General features: G+C 35.5%; 1 protein-coding gene across 4 annotated transcripts in view; it reads left to right on the forward strand.

The window, feature by feature from the left end:
- Positions 1 to 20: 20 nt before the first annotated feature.
- Positions 21 to 20314, forward strand: part of CDH12 (cadherin 12) — a 684089-nt gene continuing 663795 nt past the window's right edge. For 2 of the 4 annotated variants that reach the window (XM_077760761.1, XM_077760765.1), the window contains exon 1: positions 58 to 96. The gene's annotated coding sequence lies outside the window, so the exon portion shown is untranslated. Of the gene's footprint in view, positions 97 to 9365; positions 9420 to 20314 lie in introns of those variants that run through there. The other 2 variants (XM_077760763.1, XM_077760762.1) reach the window with 2 other exon arrangements.

Genomic DNA, 20314 nt, shown 5'->3' on the forward strand with positions numbered 1-20314 from the left:
GCTCTGAAGTCCACCCTCCAGGAACCAGCACAAGGAAGCAGTCTGTGTGCTCAGCTCCCCCCAGGACCAGTTGGCGTGAGGGGACCTGGTGTGCAGGTATTTGGCAAGTACGGTCTTTCTATGCACCGAGGGGAGGTTTTTCTCCCCCGAGCGGAGGTTTTTCTGTTTCGGACTCTCTCCTTTTCCCCTCTCACTCCCCGTAGAGGGTAGAGGGGGATCGTCTCCCACCCTGGAGTCTCCGATCCCGGCCCGATTTTATCTTCCCCGGTTCGCACTCACGTTAGAAGGCTCTCTCAGGGGATTCTGCGTCCTTTTTCTCCCAATCTCTCAGGTTTTGTAAGGTTTCCAATGGCTTCAGATCTTTTCTGTGTGATGTATGGGCGCGAGTGCAAGTACGGAGCTCCTTACTTCTCCGCCATCTTGCCCTCTCTCGGTCTTTTCTTGTTTTATACCAATTTTAGAATTGTTTGTTCTAGCTCTGTGAAGAATGCTGGTGTTATTTTGATAACATTGGAATTGCATTGAATATGTAGATTGCTTTGGATAGTAACATTTTAACAATATTTATTCTTCCAATCCATGAGCAAGGAATGTTTTTCCATTTGTTTGTGACTTTTTTCAATTTCTTTCATAAGCTTTATAAAGTTTTCAGTGTATAGATCATTTACCTCTTTGGTTAAGTTTATTCTATAGTACTTTATGGTTCTTGGTGCAATTGTAAATGGGATCAATTCCTTAATTTCTCTTTCTGCTATTTTATTATTGATGTCTAGAAATACCACATATTTCTGTATGCTGATTTTATATTCTATGACTTTGCTGAATTCATGTATCAGTTCTAGCAATTTTATGGTGGGGTCTTCTGGGTTTTCCACATAGAGGATCATGTCATTTGTGAAGAGTGAAAGTTTGACTACTTCCATTTGGATGTTTTTTTGTTCTTTCTTTCTGATGTCTGATTGGCAAATTTAGGACTCCCAGGACTATGCTGAACAACACTGGTGAGAGTGGACATCCCTGTTGTGTTCTTGACCTTAGAGGGAAAGCTCTCAGTCTATCCCCATTGAGAATGTTAGCTGTGGGTCTTTTGTATATGGACTTTATGACCTTGAGGTATGTTTCTTCTATCCCTCCTTTCTTGAAGGTTTTCATCAAGAAGGGATGCTGTATTTTGTCAAATGCTTTGTCTGCATCTACTGGGAGAATAATGTGGTTCTTATCCTTTCTTTATTAATGTGATGTATCACATTAATGGATTTGTGGATATTGAATCAGCTGTGCATCCTGGGAATAAATACCACTTGATCACAGTGAATAATTTTTGTAATGTATTGTTGGATCTGGTTTGATAGTATCTTGATGAGAATTTATGGATCCCTGTTCATAAGAGAAATTGGTCTGTAGTTCTCTTTTTGGTAGAGTCTTTGTCTGGTTTTGGAATCAAGTAATGCTGTCCTCGTAGAACGAGTTTGGAAATTTTCTTTCCATTTCTATTTCTTTTTTGAAACAACTTCAAAGTAATAGGCATTAACTCCTCTTTTAATGTTTGGTCAAATTCCCCTGGAAAACTATTTGGCCCTGGACTCGTTTGCTGGGATATTTTTGATTACTGATTCAATTTCTTTACTAGTTACAAGTCTGTTCAAATTTTCTATTTCATCCTGTTTCAGTTTTGGTAGTTTATGTTTCTAGGAATTTATTCATGTCTTCCAGATTGCCCAATTTTGTTGGCATATAATTGCTCATAATCATGTTATTTTAAATGTTATGATACTACCAGATACCTTAATTCAGATTGACCTATGTTTATCCTATTCTGTTATTTTAATGACTTACCTTATTTTGTTGTTTTTATTTGGCCTATTCTTTAAATTTATTGAGTGAAAATACTCTTGTTATTTTAAAACATCTCTTCCTTTATTTAACATATTTTTCTTATTAATATATTCTGCATTTTAATTGCTCTATCCTTAAATATTACTGATTCTTTCTCAGAACTTCTAATGTATGATAAATACAGAGATTTTAAATCAAGTGTAATATATATTGCAAAAAGTCAGTATATCCCTCCTTGTTACATGGGTGATACCTGGATGCTCCATGATCTGAAGTTCAAAAGCTGACAACTATGATATCCATTGTCAGTCGTATTCATTATTCAGTAATTGTGAAGAAACATTAAGGTCTTGGAGAGTGCCTGTAGGTGAAAACTTGTCGTCTCCTCCTCCTCCTCCTCCTCTTCCTCCCCTTTACTTTGTTTTTTCATCAGTAACCAACTTTCCACACCTGATTTTTTTTTCTATTTAGTTGGGCCTCCTTCCTGAGTAACAGTCAGCTGTATCAGGAGAGAACTCAGCCATCTGCAGATGTCTCATTGGCTTGGCTGTGGTTTATGGGTGGACCTCACAATGTGGTTGCTTTTGAAAGTTCTGCACTTGTGGGGATGAGCACTGGGTGCTATATGGAAACCAACTGGACAGTAAACTATATATATTAAAAACGAAAGAAAGTTCTGGAAGCAAAGCGTTTAAAGACATTCCAAGTGCAGGCTACACAGATGTACTTCAGTTCTTCAGTCTTTCAATTCAAGAGATATTAGGGGGATTTTATCAGAGTATCCTACCTATTTTCTCTCATAACATTTTTCTGGAAGATAATTACTACAAGCATCTTAAGTTTATTTGTGAAATAGACACATCTCCTATTTTGGCAGAAATTTGTTTCTGATCCCCTTCATTACTATTCAGCATAATACAGGTTTTACCTCCTTTTACATCATTTTAATTTTGGTAGTAGGGGCATTGGAAATGACTTATATGTCTGTGCCCAAGTTAAAGTTTTGCAGTGAGTCCTGTCACCCAACATTTGATAACTACTTGTCCTCAGCTGATGTTAGTCCTGGGTTTTCTTACATTAGCTGAAATGGCCTCATGAATTGTGTTCTTGCAGACTGTACTTGCTTTGAACTACTGCCCTGGGTCTTGTTGAAGCACAACTACAACCTGTTTTTTTTTTTTTTCACACTTCCCTCACCTTATGTTTTTCTGGTGTCATTTATTTTCATTGCTGTACATCTCTACCACTACCTGCAATGAGGCAGGTTAGTGGCTTATAAGGGGATTTATCTTTATGTCAGAAGCAGGTAGAGGAACACAAAAAAATATCTAGTCCTTTGGTATATCTTCTTTACTAATAAAATGGGTATCTGATTCTATTACTTTGTCACCTAAGAGCCTTAACTACATATATTTCTCCTGACTCTAGTGTTGTCCTATTTTATTAAAGTGCATGGGACCAGCCCACTGTGTTTTCAAGTAGTTATACTCATGAGTGCTCTTAGTATTACTGATCTCTTTTTGTGATTGTTCCTTTTGACTAAATTAGGTATAATATTCATAATCATGATTATGATATAATAATAAAAAACTTTACTTGCTGTATCTAACATCATAGATACTCCACATGCAAACACAAACCACCATGCATGCAATTATATGCACACATGCAAATACTGACCAAAAATAGTTAAATATTTTCCAATAAATTACAGGTAAAACATTTTTAACTTAATAGTTGAAATGTAGACAATAAGTAGTTGTATTTGCATTTGTTATGGATTTCAAACATGCCAATTATTTTAGGAATTTGAACAAAGCTACCATAGATATACCTTTGCCTATTTCTTTGCACATATGTGGAACACGTTGTCCAGCATGGATATACAGAAGTGAAATTGCTGGGGCAGAGTTACCTGCATTTTACCTCTACTAGTTATTGCCAAATGGTTTTTCAAAGTGGTTTTTATCAATGTTCACTACCAACACTATATCATTCCACATCTTTGCTAATTATTGATAACTTCAGGCATTATATTTAATAAAAATTATTTTTACTAATCTAATTGAGGATGGAATAATATGTCATTGCTGTGTTAATTTACATTTCCCCAATGATGGCTGCTGTGGAATCCCACAAATTCAATATTTTTGAATATTAAAATTCTTATATAATCTATATTCTAAACTTTGTTTCATAAATTACAAATCTCCCAATCACTGACATAGCTTCCTTTTGTGAGTAAAGTAAGATTTTGAATACATTACATTTTAACTCAAATTTATCATTATTTTACTTTATGCTTTCAATATCTGGCTTAAAGAAGAGCTTTTTTTTACTATTTCATAAAAATATGTTCCATATTTTCCTTTATATTTTAAGGCTTTATTTCTCTATACAACTGAAAGTTATATTTGTGTATCATCTGATAAAGGAAAGATTTTTCTCTTTCTTCTCTTAACTCTAAAGACTTTAAATACATTATATATCTTTACCAAATGTTCTATTATTTCCAGTTTCTAAGAAACAAATTTTCCATTTTATTGCTTCTGTTAATGTTCATTCATGTGTTTTGCTTTCTCTTATTATGTTTTCCTGCTTTGGGAATGTAATTCCGTAGATTATACAAGAATACCTTAAAGACATTTTTGTTTTTGCTGAGCTAAGACTCTAATAGTTTCACCAGTGCTGTACTATCTTGGGTTGAAGTCCTCATACCATACATGTGTGAATCTGGATGTCTTATACTCATGAAGTTTATGCTTCCCATCTGCTCTCTTAATGGTGCCCTCTCTTCTATGATCCCTGGTGAGTGGCTAGTATTTGTACAGCTTTACAGAACTGATGTGCAGAAGTTTAATATTCCCATTCCATAGATGGGACAATCCTTTGTACATACCTCTTGCATGCAAGTATCTCATTCCTAGTTTCTTTAGTTCTTATGGCCTGTGGTCTAGATTCCCTTACCAATGCTTGGAATTTAAACCTCACTGAAGTCATTCATGCTTTTATATAACTCTGATAATTTCCCAACTCATCAGCTCCCACTCCTCTTACTTTATTGGTAGCTCCTTTCTTGGGTCAAGGTTCCCTAAAAATGACCAGGCATAAGATATTTTGTACCAGTAATAATAATTTACAAAGGCACAATACATTAGAATTCACAAGGAATTTCCTTTAAAATTTGTCTAAAGGTTTGCTTAATTTAGATTTTTTTCTAAAGATGGTGGAACCATAATTTTGAATCTTCAGTTCTATAGGTTTATTTCATGAAGAACAACATAGTTGTAGGTTATCAATGATCCTAGTCTACAAGGAAAAGAAGGAAACAATTATTTAAGTTACACCATTAAGTAATATCTATCTCTCTAAGGAAGTTAAAAGTATGCCTGTCCTATATTGTCATAAGCAATATTTTTAAACACTCTTTCGTTGTGTTTGATTATATTTCTAATGTTATCAGGGCTATATACACTGTCATATGAAATAGAATCATGAGGAAATTGTTTTCTTCTAGCAAATTTTTCTCTATCAAAGGAGTTAGGAAGTCTATAAGGTGGTCTGTGGTGGGCTACAAAATAACCTCACAAAATAAATCCGTGTCCTAATTCATGAAACCTATGATTTTCTTTGTGGCAATAAAGGGTCTTTGTGGTTGTGATTAAGGTAAGGATCTTGAGATGGAGAGCTTATCCTGGGTGGTCTAGGTGGGCCCAAAATGCAATCACATACAGATCATCCTAGACTACATCTCAGTGAGCCCATTACAAGTTGAAAATGCCACAAGTTGAAATTGCATTTAATACCCCTAGCCTACAGCACATCAGAGCTTGGCCTAACCTACTCAGAACACTTCCATTAGCCTGCAGTTGGGCAAACTCCTCTGCCCCAAGCCTATTTTGTAATGAAGTTTTGAATATCTCATGCAACTTATTGAATACTGTGCTGAAAGATAAAGACAGAATGGCTGTGTGTGTGCAGAATGACTGCCTGGTTATCACCTGTGTACCCTCATGATGCATGGCTCACTGGGAGATGCACTGGCTGCTGTTGCCCAGCCTCATGAGACAGGATCCAAGGCATCTCATGAGTCAAGATAAGATCAAAATTCAGAATTCAAAATACGGTTTTCCACTGAATGTGCATCGCTTTTGCACCATTATAGAGTAAAAATATGATACATTGAACTGTCATAAGTCAGAGACCATCTATATATGATTATAAGTGTAGGAAGCTTTGGAACATGCTGAGGGGAAAGGAATGTGAAAGAGGAAAGAAACATTTGGTGATGCTAGCCTTGAAGATTGGGATGATACGGCCACAGGCACAAAGCAAGCTGACGGTCACTAGATATTAGAAGAGACCAGGAATGGATTCCTCTCGAGACCCTCTGATGGAAGAGAGCCCTGCTAGCCCTTTGAGTTCAGACTTCTGACTTCTAGAACTGTGACAGAATAAATGTATGTTGCTTTAAACTGCTACATTTGTGGTCACTTATTGTCATAGCCACAGGGAATTGTTACAGATTTTGATACTTTTTAACCAACATTTCTATTATAATTTATTTTATTTTTTATTTTTTAAATTTGTTTATGTATTTTGAGAAGTAGAGAAAGAGAGGGTGGAGAGAGAGAGAGTGAGAGAGAGCACGTGCATGGGTGGGAGAGGGGCAGAAAGAGAGAGAGACAGAGAATCCACGTAGGCTCAGCACTGTCAGCACACAGCCTGATGCTGGACTCAAACCCACAACCAAGAGATCATGGCCTGAGTCAAAATCAAGAGTCGGATGCTTAACCAACTGAGTCACCCAGGTATCCCTCTAATAATTTAAAAGTTTGGGATGGCTTAGAATTTCTTTTCAATTTCTTTATCTTAAGGATTTTTTTTAGACAGGTAACACATTGCTAGTTATCAGATGTCTCAGTTTACTCAGGCGACCATAACAAATCACCAGAGATGGGATAGCTTAAATAGCAAACATTTATTTCTCATAGTTCTGGATATTGGGAATAAGATCAAAATGGGGAAGGCCCAGATCTTGGATGTTCAGGGCCCTCTTTCTGGTTTGCAGATAGCTTTTTTCTCCTTGAGTCCTCACATGGCAGAGAGCAAAGAGAAACAAGGTCTCTTGTGTGTCTTCTTATAAAGGCACTAATCATTTTCCTTTCCAAAGCCTCACCTCCAAATCCTATCATATTGGGGATTAAGGTTGTAACATATGAATTTGGGGAACACAAATATATAGTTCATAACTCCATAAAAACTGAAGCATGAGAAGAGATGATGATTTTACTTCCAGAAAATAACAGTTAACCCATATGGAATATCAGTCTAGCCTGTTATTGTATTTTCCAGTCAATTTTTGTGATACAAGTGATAATGAACACTTATAAGTGTTATGATTACATTTTAGTTATAATGGTTAATATGGAGGTATTAATTTTAACTATGTTATAAATTAATTAAAAATAAAGATTCTCAGATAGGTAAAGTAGATAAAATTCAGATGCCTTAAAAAATTTAATCATATGAAACATGGGCATAGTAATAGGATGCAACACCAGAGGAAAATATGTTAGTTTTTATTAAATAATATATTTCCACATTCTCTTTTTATTGTGTTAGTGTGTGAAATCAGGCAACTCTGGTATGCACACGGTGTGAAAGGCTATTTTCTTTCTCTAAGTATGGTGAACCTTAACTAAGAATAAGTGACAGTAAACATCCATGGACTGTATTAAAGATTCTTTAGAATCAGAAACCATATATGTGTTCTCTAACTTGTGTGGGCATCTATTTTTCAAGTCACTCCTGATCTATTACCCAGATAGGAACATTACCATCAGAAATGTGCCATGCATTTTTAATAATATACTCTATCAAACCTAAGACACTATTTATTTGAGTGTGTTATGTGATTAGGGTCAGAGATATCAGTATTAAAGAACGTTTTCCTTAAGAGAAACTATTAAGAATATGTGTGTACATATGCCACTATAAATACATATATTTCCCAATTCAGCCCACTGAGAAGGCTTAGAAACAGTGGCAACCCCAGTAGCAGGAAGCACAATTAGTGCCCAGATACTGGTTTTTAAACCAATACAAGGATCCAGAATCCCTGGAGATATTGCTGAGTCTAGATCTAAGGCAAAGAATATATGAGATTGGCATGAATTTTCTTACAGTGCCAAAATATAAAGAATTGCTTAATGAAAAGTTTTATCTGGTATGTCAAAAGGTCACAAAACCAAGGGCAAGAGCTCAAAGAGGCCAAAGCTGGAACAATTTGAGCAACAAAGTAAATGATGTAGTTATCAGATTATAACACAAAATATGAAATGAGTGTCCATGAGTTCATACTGAGGTACACAAATTACTGAATGATTAGTGAATAATTGAATACGCAAACAAGCATGCAAACTGGGAGAACAGGAAAAAATAATCTTTTTTGCAGAAGAATTACAAATAAATCCTGCAGATATTTCCCCTTATGGAGGTGGAACATAATTCCCTACCCCTGAGTGTGGACTGTGTATGGTGACTTGCTTCCAAAGACACAGTGTGGAACAGAGGAATAGAAGTCAGGCTGGTATCCTGCAAACTCAGTAGGAAGTTATGAGAATGGCCCTTCCTGTATGATTTTCCTCCAAAAACTAGTCTAGGGAGAAAAATTAGACCATCCATCCCACTGATCTAGTCATGAGAAACAAAATCAGGCAAATTCCAATTGAGAGACATTCTGTAATGTCTCATCACTACTCTTCAAAACTCTCAAGGTCATCAATAACAAGGAAAATCTGAGAAACTGTCACCTTTCAGAGCAGACTGAGGAGACATAAAGGCTAAATTCAATACTATATCTGGAACAGAAAAAGGACGTTGGGAGAAAAACTCACGAAATCAGAATATCAATATTGGTTCCTTTAAGCCCATATATCGCAATGCATCAAAAGTCGTGAGAGTTGAACCCATTGTAATATAAAATGCTAATGACAGAACAAATTGGATTTAGAGTTTATAAGAACTCTGAAAAATCTTTGCAGCTTTTAAGTAAATGTGAAATATTCTAATATATATATAATTTTTGCTTAGCATAGCACCTCTAGTGTGTATTATGCTGAGCCAGATAAGTCAGTCAGAGAAATACAGATATCATATGATGTCACAAATATGTGGAATTTGAGAAACACAACAGATGAACATAGGGGAAGGAAGGAAAAATAAGATAAAAACAGAGAGGGAGGCAAACCGTAAGAAACTCTTAAAGACAAAGAAACTGAGGGCTGCTGGAGGGGAGGTGAGTGGTAGGATGGGTTAAATGGATGATGGGCATTAAGAAAGGCATGTTTTTGAGATGAGCACTTGGTGTCATATGTAAGAGATGAATCACTGGGTTCTACTCCTGAAGCCAAGACCACACTATATGTTAACTAACTTGAATTTAAGTTAAAAAAAAAAAATGAACATTACAACATTGTGTATGCTTGTTTTTCCAGGTCTGTTTGGCTCTGTTTGGGAATACAGTCCATTTGGAACTCGATAGCGTATTGGAGTCTTAAAGGATGCTAGCCTTTTCCAAGGTAGGTGACATATAACTGTCATAAAGACCTATATTTTAACCTTTTAATAATTCAAAATTTGAATTCTTTTGAAAAGTTCTTTTCTTTTAAAAATATCTGTTTTCTTAGAAATCAAAATATTCAAATGTTTATATACTTTTAGGCAATTGACATATAGATGACACAAACATAAAACTAAGTACTAATCATTGTTTTTAGCAAGAAATCTATATACTTAAGCTTCTTCACCCTATTTTTCTCTCACTGTTTCAATTTACATGCAAATTTAAGAAGACCTAGTAACTATGTCCTTTCTTAAGAACAGAAATTGATTCTCTCCTTTTATATTTTTATGACACCTTGATTACCCCCTTATAGTTAGTAGATATCACCTTTGTTCATTTGGCTAGGTCTCCTTTCAACGGCAGACTTTAGAGGAAGCTTTCACACAGGAAACAGAGAAACAGTCTCAAATTTTCTTGTCCTTATTAATATTAATATCTAATTCAGTTTTTTCTTAGGCAGTAGTTATAGGCTGCTTTTCCTTTGCTGATGGCTGCAATCCAAACTCTGTGATTTCAACGCTTATAGTTAACCTTCTGGATACAATAATTAAAGTGCTGCCTTGATACTCCCTGCTCTGTAAATCGTTACATCTATTCTTAGTCAGTAGTCAAAACAAGCTTCATATTCTCAGTTCTCAATCAGTGATCAATTAAGATTAACCATTGATATAATAGCTCAGACAGAAAAGGTTAAAAAGATAAGGCAAATGTAATTAAGCTAATGTGGCTTTATGGATCTTACTGTGATATTTATTCAAACTCTCTCTGCATACTCAGTCATAAATTAAAAAAACTACACTGTTTCTTTTAGTTTTTAACTTTTCTTTGAAGATGTATTTATTCGAAAAATGTTACACTTTAATCTAGTTTTATAACACTGTCAGTTAATTTCAAGTATCAAATTTGAGTAAATTCTATACAAATTTTGGATAACATTTTTCAGGATTAAAAGTTTGAAATGAAATTAACCATTGGATACCTCAAGTACTAATTCATTTTGTCATCTATTTTATCTTTCAAGTTGTTTCCATCAATATTCAGAATTTCCATATGGAAAAATCTTACTTTATCTTGTAAATTAATTGCATTTTTATAGGAAATTTGGATACTTTTAATATTTCTGATCTCATAGTTTTGGAGTGGAGGTTTCATTCCAGATCCTATACTGATAGGATAAGAGATCTTCATACTTCAGAATTACTTCTTATAACCAGCAACTTGTCCTTTCTAAAGAAACTATGGTTTCAGCAACCTAAATATTATCTATGATACAAGTATGAGTAATCAAAAATTAATACCACACCATACTAATTATTAATGCAGGAATTTTACATCTTTCTTTAAAGCTTAATGAAGCATTAAAATAGCCAAATTGCCAAATAAAAGGGAAGCACACCCTTTCAAATAGTCTTTGGTTCTCTCTGTGCTATAATCACAGTTAAAAGGAAGATATATGAAAATGATCATCATTTTATATAAGAATAGTTTACACATAGTAACTTGAGAAAGGTTAAATTTAACTTTTTTAACATTTATTTATTTTTGAGAGACAGAGAGAGACAGAGCATGAACAAGTGAGAAGTAGAGGGAGAGGGAGATACAGAATCCAAAGCAGGCTCCAGGCACTGAGCTGTCAGCACAGAGCCTGACACAGAGCTCGAACCCACAAACCACGAAATCATGGCCTGAGTTGAAGTCAGACACTTAACCAACTGAGCCACCCAGATGCCCCGAGAAAGCATAAATTTAAAGTAATTAGAATGCTCACTTGTTTTCAATGAAACAAGAATTCAAAGGAGGGCAGAAGACATTTGTGGAGAATGGTTTGAAATTGCTTTCCTTTTAATGTAAGAGTTTTCATAAACTTCACACAAGAAAGGAGACCTGAAAGTAATCTCAGTGGAATGATACAAGAAACTAGAGAGTGATATCTAAGAACATTGAACATAATGTGTTTTAAGCCAAACAAACTTAGTATTAAAATATTTGTCTTTTATTAATTCAATTTTCAATAGAGTAATGCTCTGGGGCCTATTTAAACTCCTACCATCTCCTTTCATAAATTCTTTTTTGAAAATCAAAGAAAGAACAATCAATCCTATAAAATTTCACAAAATTTGGTGTTTGTCCCACTTGTCACTTACATTTATTATTGCCTAACAAGTAATTAGATTAACTTATTATAAATCTTTTGGAAATGAAAATATGAAAATATTCCTTTTTTCTATGGTTAGACAGCACTCTTTGATTACTTATAAAATAGTTTTTTGTTGCATTATTAAAAATGCTATGGTTACAGAGAAGTTGGAGTAGGATTTCTTTTGTGCTATGGCCAAAAGGGGAGGGAAAATTCAGAAATGATGCATTTGCACTGGACTTTAAAGATAAGTGTATGCAAATATGTAAAGAAAAGGGGATAGATGTATAACAGGCATAAAGATATGTAATGGCTCATGCATGGTGAGTTTAAGTCATTTGGACTGTTAGGAAATGCAGTGTGTATCACCTGTGAGGAGAATTGGCAGATAAATCTAGAAGAATAGGCCCAGATGATCAAGAACCTTGAATGAAATTTCAAAACATATCTGGGATGTGGGATTTATGTTTTATAAGATATGGATCCATGTTTGGTTTTGCCATTTATTTTCGAATCTAGGGAAATAATCTGATTAGCAGGGCACACACTCATGTGTGTGTGTGTGTGTGTGTGTGTGTGTGTGTGTATGCATGTTTAAGAAACAATTACTGAAAAAAAAATATATATCCGATCCTTGGAAGTACTAATTTCATGTTACTTGTGTCTAGATCCTATAATTTCTTAGGCAATTACTTGTGTGTAATCGGTATTCAAAAGGTATTTGTTTACTTACAGATATATTTAGTTTGGTGTTTTAAGTAAATCAGATCTTTCAGGATTACTTTAAAGCTTCATTTCATGAGGTCAAGAATGCAAAGTGCAGTCACAAAACGAAAGTTTTGGAGATGAACTAGAGGCTGACACAGAGGTAAACAAATACAAGATCTAAAAAATAAGTCTTTAGGGTATTGGTATGGATATCAGGTCCTGACACTCAGGGAACATTGCCTTTCAGCAGTGATGAAGTGAAAGGAAACTGATGGGAACACAGAGGGAGCAGCAGATCTGCTCAGCCAGGAGTGGATGTGAGCATTTCTGGTTTTTGCGCTCACAGCATCCTGCTGAGTTGACAATAGGGTTCAAAAAATGAATTGCACAGCCATCTGTTTAAAAAAAGAAATGTACTTTGTAAGCCATTACTAGAAATCATTTTGTAAATTTTGTTAGTGAGGTTTTCCCTGATGGGTTTTTGTTTGCACTGCAATTAGCACATTTGACAAAAAAATGCCGGTTATTTCTAATTTTGGGTAACTCAAAAGATAGTCATTTGAGACATGCCTGTTAGGATTTCACAATGGATTTGTCATTGGGAATTATGAGTCATCATCTGCACAAAATAATAAGCAGAGAAAAGAAAGGAAAAATACAGAAGGAGTTGGCCATTTCTTCTTAGATTCTGCTGGGCTTCTTATTCAGAAAAAGGAACTATTGCAATTACTCATGATCGTTTCAAGATTCCAGGATTATTAAATCAGGTTTACTACAAGTGATAATAATAGAATAAAAACAAAATCTTAAAGAGATATTTCAATCTTCCATGAATTTTCCTTTATGTAATTTTTTATTTCTTTGTCAATATGTGGCTCAAAGAACCAGAGGCCACAAGATGCTCTTAAAATCTTGCACATTCAGACTGAAAGGTCACTTTTGCATGTGTCTTTATTACATGGCACACATCTTCAGCTAATGTTAAAGGTCACCTTCCTTCTGTGAACATAAAGATAGTGTTCCTTAAATTAAAGAAGAAACATATAAATAAATGGAAGTTCCCCCCCCTTTTTAACTTTAAAGTAATCCTGTTTATATGTCAGGCTGCTTTGATCTTATGTGACAGGTCATAATCCGGGTCACTGTGCTATCATTCAGGTTAGCTTAACATTTCATCAGAATGTAAGCGAGTAAAACGTACATGGTCTTTGTTCTAATTAAAACAAGAAAAATCCTGCAGGAGAGATGAAGGGAATGCTTGGTTATGGTCTATGGGACAGCAATCCATAATTTACTTTGCAGATGTCTGCGCAATTTAAGCAGCAGGCAGAACAGGCACACAGTTGTAGCTGCTCTGGGGAAAGGATACCAAGGGGCTCATAAATCATGGTAAGGATTAAAAGCAATGAGCATTCATCTTCTTAACCTCATAAAGACAATATTGGAAAGCCAAGGATTAGAACATACAGAGCATGGAATCTCTCTGTGCAGGGATAAAAGACATCAGAGTTTTTACAGATTCTCTCATTTAGCATTGACCTGACATTTGCAAGTCAGTAGGACGTAATTTTAAAGTTGACTGTAAAAAGCCCCCTTCCACATCAAAATAAGTGATAAGATGTATTTCAGGGGTATATGAGAAAAGGAGTCAAATTAGATAGAAATGCCAGTCCTTTTTTTTAGATTGAAACATGTTTCTTCTTGTCTGGTATATGGAAAAATAACCTTAAAATATCTAATCTGACAAGAAATTATTTAGTAAACATTTTTAAATAGTGAAATGGCATGAGAAAATTCTAACTTCATGATAGTCAGATGAAGGAGATACAGGCAGCTGGGTCTCTCCTATAACATTTAGTAAACAAATGGCCTGTTACTAATTGTTTATATTTGAAAAATTATTCTAATCAAAGGTCTTTGAATGCAAATGAGTGAATCATACATAGCGAGAGGTTTCATTTTTTTTTTGTTAAAGATAAGCACTTTAATCAAATCTTAAACCTTTTGAAAAATACCAAATTATTAATATTCTCAGTTTTGTTTTAAGTCAGTTTATGATACAGATGAACGTGGCAATTTTATAAAAAAAAAACAACACAAGGAAAGAGCAGAGAATAACAAAATCACTTATTCAAAGATAATTATGAGCCTATTAAGGAGACACAAATAGATTCCAGTTTCTGATTCCCTAGTTTAATATCAAATATCCCTTGGCAATGTAGCCAATACTTAATTATCTATTTCAGTTAAGGGGAGCTATATAGTGTGACTCATCCAGAGTGGCTGATAATTAAAAATATATGCTTATATTTTGCATTGAAATCTATTTTGTGTTTATATTTGAATATAATTTCATCCTATATTTCAGAAAGTCTCAACTGCCCTTCTTTGAAATAACCAGAGTAACATAGTAGCTTTTTAAAAATATCATTATAATTTGTATTGTAGTTGATACTAAATATCATTTAACAACATGTTTTAGTATTACTGCTGCTTCTGCAATGAGTGTTCCCTATTCTACACTCCATGCTAGGGACAACTAACCTTTCTTTCTATTTGGCAGGCAGTACTATACTACTCTAATATAGCTTAAGTATCTTTTTAGCTACCACTTTCCCTTCCTATGGAATGGTAATTTAGTACCATATACTTTGATACAAGCTTCTATAATGATTTTTTAGTAAAACGGCTTTGTTGTATTGTGTACCATTGCATTGTTGCTCGTTGATCTGTGTTTGTAACAAGACTGTGTGGCATATTTCATCAACAGTTCGAGAGAAGGAAGGTACAGACTTAGGGACTCAGCCATGCTTCTTTGCTACATAAACTAAGGCTGATACTCAGATATACGGTGGATACTTCCTGTATGTTATTGGACTAAAAATAGACTAACTCACTTCTGACTTCATAACACTACCTGCTATTTAACCACAAAATCGTGGTTAAATCTGCTAAAAAAACGATAGGCTACCAAAGAGCAAATATTTTCCCCTAAGTCCATATATCTGCATTCTTGCCTTAAATAATTATTAAATGGGGAAATAGATGTGAGAAAAATGATATTATATGTTAAGTGGATCTCCGTAGCATTTTAAGTTTTTATTTTACATCTGAGAGAGAGAGAGGTAGCATGAACAGGGGAGGGTCAGAGAGAGAGGGAGATACAGAATCTGAAGCAGGTTGCAGGCTCTGAGCTAGCTGTCAGCACAGAGTCCAATGTGGGGCTCAAACCCACGAACTATGAGAACATGACCTGAGCTGAAGTCGGACGCTTAACCCACTGAACCATCCAGGCGCCCCTGTCAGTAGCATTTTAAAATGCTGTTTTATTTTTCAAAAGCTTCTATAAAATGGGTGACATAACACAAAAACAAATTCACTTTTCTGCTTTATTTTTGCCCTGATAACTTTCTCCCTAGTTACCTACAACATCCAATGATGTTAGTCGGGGGAGGATAGATTTTATAGATTCATGGATTATTTTACTCAAAAGTAGTTTTGAAAGTAGTCCAAATCTTAATTTGTGTCAAGAATTCTTCTGTAGGTAGTGGATAAACTTGTGAAAAATACCATTAGAAATTAGTATCCACATTGGTGCTTTACATTCTAGTGAAGAGAAAAAACCCAAGCAATTAAATTATATAAATATTAATTTATATTGAAATTATTGATAAATTTGATTACAAAAAACTCAAAAATGCTGGCAGAAAATAAACCAGAATGAGGGATAGGAAGTTTATGTGCTGTAGAGGAAAGGAGAAATGGTAATTTGCCAACTTCAAACACACACTTAAAGAAGGTCTTCCGAATAAAATCACATTTGAAAAGACTTGAAGGAGATGTGGGAGCAAGCCATGAATGCACACCTGCATACATCTGTATGTATCTCAGAAAAAGATGTTCGTCTTCAGACATTTCACTAAATGGTTATTGAAGTAATCAGCAGAACAACACAAGAACTAAATTTGGAAATACAAGAGAAACAAAGTTTAGAAAAACAACCACTAAAAATACATTGTAAATTATGAAAAAAGAAAAAAACCCACAAAAACTGAGTATGAATCTTTTAAACATTTTCGGTGGAAGGTAGCTGGCTTAAAATGAAGGGAACCCATGGCATTCTGGAATCAAAAGCATACAGAAGAAGGAGAGAGTATTCCACAAAGAAAGCATAATGTAATATTTATTTAAAAAAACAATTTATTACAGGTATATTATTATTAAATTATTATTGGTTTATTACAGGCCAGACAACATTTCAAGCATTATAAATAGTATTTACAACTAGTAACTTGAATCCATACTAGATTCAAATCTAGACAGTCCAGCAAATGTCTATGCTTGTCAGTTCTACAGTTTGGTGCTACATTAAGCCTGTCACTATAGGAACCCAAGCTATCCAGGCAACCCCCAAACCACTGTGGTAAACACTACTCGGGTAATCGTATGGTAAATGACGCACTGCATTCTATTTTGATGACATAAAAATTCGTTTTTTGACTCTGAGTTTACATGTTCTTGGAAAAGTGATGAAACATAACGTTAAATGTATTTTGACCTGTGTCACTTTGTCATAATCTTTCCATGGTCATTTAAAATGTGTATGACAAATGTCTCTTATGACTTTTGAACCATGAACCACAGTATTTATTTACTTTAAAATAACATAGAAATCCCAGATGACTTAGAGACAAACTTCTATGACACCTAAATGATCTGCATGTCCCCTAATATTTTAGCTGCATAGTTGAGTGTAATAGGATCTATGGGAGTAGTGCCTGTTAAGGGTGCACTTGCAAGAAAGTGAGGAGCGAAGGCCACACCACACAATCTGTACTCAGGCAGTAAGATCAGGAGACGTTGTAGGAATCCTGAGAGTGGTTTTGGAATAAGATAAAAAGTCACAGAGAAACTCACAGTGGTGGTGAGAGTCCATGGTGCCAAACAGGTTGCATGTAAAGGTACAAGGGATGTGGTCAAGAAATGGTGATGGAGATTTTCTGACCAGAGAATAGGAAACACAGTTCATTCCTCCCCGGCTTCTAGAATTGCCAGAAATGGTTGGATCCCATCTTAATGACTCTGGTACCTTAAGGTCTCTATGAGACCCAGAGAGTGACAACCGTGGAAATTAGTAACATTTCAGATGTCTTCCCACCCTAAGCACCATAGCTAAATATTGAGATTTTATAGGGTTGGAAGAAGTCATGCTGCATCCTCATTCTGAACTAACCAGACATTTCCATCAGATTTACAATAGATACAAATGATAACCTTTCTTATGTTCTTATTTTGCTCCCGTTTTCTAAGAACTGTATCATTTTGGTATCCGAAGATCAGATAATCAGTTTACTTTGAGGCTTCTCATAAGGTAGTTCCTTTAATAGGCTGTATAGTAATTGTTTGAAAAACCCTTATACCTGCCTCTAACTACCTACATTATCACAGGTATGTCTTTTAACTTCATTGACCTATATTTTCACAATGGGCATTTATTAATTTTATATATTATAATATTCTAATAATATTATTATTATTTAAGATTAGTTTTAATAANTTTTAGTCAGTGCCTTCAAATGATAAGAAGGCATTTATCCTAAACATTCTTTTCATGGTTGCATGGATTGCAATGTCACAGATTATATACATGATAAGCCTTATGTACGTAATGATAGTATTATGTCTGTTTTCAGAACTGATATCACATTGGTCCCGAGCAGCCTCTTCTCTAGTTTAAAACTTTGTGAGGTCCAAAAATTTAAGTCATGTGTGAAAATGCATACCCGTATCTTTGAGTATTACTCAGTCTTTCACATCCCTTTCGGGGCTTCCTTTTAAAATAAAAGGGGCTCACATGTTCTCTTAGAGCTGGGGACAGCAAGGCTTCTTGGAACAGTGATGATCTTATATTGTGGTGTGATCAGCATCTCCTGAGTTCTGTTGAGTCCAATTGCTTCTGGGAGTAGACTTGTTATATATTGTTGATATTTTGGGTTAACAAATACGTCATCTATTCTTTTCAGTTCATCCAGGTCCTTCCTTTGTTAACCATTCTGCTTCCACCTCATAATTCTTCTGAGTTTGCAGATTTTGATTGTGGCCACCTAGTTGCCTTTTTTGAGTGCCCCACAGCACTGAGTAAAGACTCTTTTCCTTGGTGTGTTTAGCTTTACCCATTCAGTGACCCTTTTCACATATTCTCCATGGCCAGATATCACTGCCAAATGGGAGCCACTACTTAAACTATGGCCAGACACAAGGTCCTTGGATATGATAAATTATTTGTACATAACACAAATAATCTTATAACCCTGCTAATTGAATTCATATTTACCAAAATACCTCCTCTTTTTCTAGCTTGATAATTCTTTCCCTACACATGGATAGCCTATTAACACAGTCAATGTTCAAAGATTTTCAGTGAACATTTTTAAGGAATGTTTCTATGAAGAGTGGTAGGCTCCTTTAACATTTTCACTGCATATGATGAGACAGATGGAGAAATTCATTTCTTGAAGCATGATATTTATTCCATCTTTCTCTGTTATTTGAAATCCATTCTTCCCCTTGCCCCTTGGGGATGCCTGTCATCGAAGCACATGTTTGAAACCAGATAGAAAGCATATGTCCTGTGGATCCCATGGGTCTGGAAGAAGGGGTGAAATATAGGATACTGCATCTTTGCGCATAGGGGAGTTTCCTTTTTGCAACTGGTATTCCATAGTGCAGGATGCTATGCTGTAGCCTTCTGGGAGTTTAATTATCATTGCATTTCACTCCATAACTAGATGGGTCTTCTTAAAGCTAAAGAATATTGAAACTTGGCATAAATGTCTCTGGGGTGTAATTATATCTTAAATCGAATTCTTCGGCCTTAGTACAGAGTACTCCTTGTGTTTCAGAGCAGCTGTAGGAGCTCGAGTGATAAATTTATCCTGACCTTATATATCTTACAAAGCTCTTCATGATCCTATTTTTGTTTTGCAGCTTTATTTAGAGCCACTCTTCCCCCTGTGCTCTGTGCTAACGCGTACTCACTGCAGAACTTCCAGTTTCTCAGCACCAGCCCTACTCACAGGGCTTTCACGTGCCCACAGCCTGCCCACAACTCCCTTCCCCTGCTGTCCATCTGCACACACCTCCCTCCCTGGGCCATCTCACTGCTCACCACTCGGATGTCTCTCTGTTCTTTGTGTCTCTCTCATCTCCAGAATCTGTGGCACTTTCATTTGTCTGGCCATCTCCTCACATTGGATTACAGGCTGTGTGTTTGTCGGTATCTGATATTAAACTGCAGGTTTCATGGTCCCCTGGCCTCATGTCAAGCCCTGGCTCCATGCCTCCCAATGGCCTGTTGTCAATCTAGTGTTTTCCTGTTACACTGGCCTTTTGTCGGTTACTCGGCCTTTCCCCCACCTCAGGGTTATCTATATACTTTGCCAACTTTAAAGCAACAGCTTTATCCCCTTTCATCCATGACCTTGCAAAATTTTACCCATCTTTCAGATCACCTCAAGGGATGCTTGTTCGGGGAAAAATTAAGGTTAAACAAAAGAATATGATTTAGATGAGGTGAGCCTAAATCAGAAGCAAAAATTATATTGCCTTTGATGTTTGGCTTATAATTTGGGTTTCGAGGTATGATAATCGGTGACTTAAGGACTTAGAACAAGTAAGTTAGTTTCAGAAGTATATTAAATACACCATGGTACTTGAAGAGGGGTTCAAAATTCAATTATATAAAATTAGTCATTGTAGCACTGGAAGGCAATGAGATGATGGAAGATAGGAGTAAACATCAAACACATTATAAATTTTTTAACATTTATTTAATTTTGAGAGAGAGAGACAGAGAGAGAGCATGAGCAGTGGGGGCGGGGGGGGGAGGGCAGAGAGAGAGGGAGACACAGAATCTGAAACAGGCTCCAGGCTATCAGCACAGAGCCCAGTGTGGGGCTCAGACTCACAGACTGCAAGATTATGACCTGAGCCAAAGTCAGACACTC

This window comes from Crocuta crocuta, unplaced genomic scaffold, assembly GCF_008692635.1.
Source record: "Crocuta crocuta isolate KB4526 unplaced genomic scaffold, BGI_CrCroc_1.0 scaffold173, whole genome shotgun sequence".
In the NCBI taxonomy this organism is placed as follows: Eukaryota; Metazoa; Chordata; class Mammalia; order Carnivora; family Hyaenidae; genus Crocuta; species Crocuta crocuta.